Genomic DNA, 498 nt, shown 5'->3' with positions numbered 1-498 from the left:
GGTACCCGGTAGATCTACGGCGGTAGACTTGTACTGTTACTACTGTCTACTCATGTACATGACTGTACTACATGATACAGTGTGCAGAGTGTAGTGCTGGGTTTGCTTGAAAATATCCTAACCGTGCAAACCAGTGCCGTACCAGGTCACTGTAAAACTAAAAATTAATGCCAGCTTGGACGTAATCGTTGTGAAGATACACTGTAGACTGTGTAGTGTAGGACTGTCCACAATGATACCTTAGCCGAGAAGCTCTTGTTCAGGCGACCAGCGACTTGCCGCGTTGGTGGATTTTAGAAGCGACGAGACTCGGACAGCCCGTGCCGAACGTGTTCGGTACGTTTCTAGAACGCCACTGATGACCTAAAACGTGGGATTGGTTGAGGTCATTGTAACGGACGTTTTTCATTGTGCGGACTTGTGCGGACCGTCCGTCGTTTCACATTGTCGTGATTATGCCCTGAACCAGTTGTGAATGAGGCAGACTGAAAGAGAGTT

Source organism: Sycon ciliatum, chromosome 13, assembly GCF_964019385.1.
Source record: "Sycon ciliatum chromosome 13, ocSycCili1.1, whole genome shotgun sequence".
NCBI classification, from domain to species: domain Eukaryota; kingdom Metazoa; phylum Porifera; class Calcarea; order Leucosolenida; family Sycettidae; genus Sycon; species Sycon ciliatum.
The sequence above is the reverse complement of the archived record's forward strand: the minus strand, read 5'-3'. Positions refer to the sequence as shown.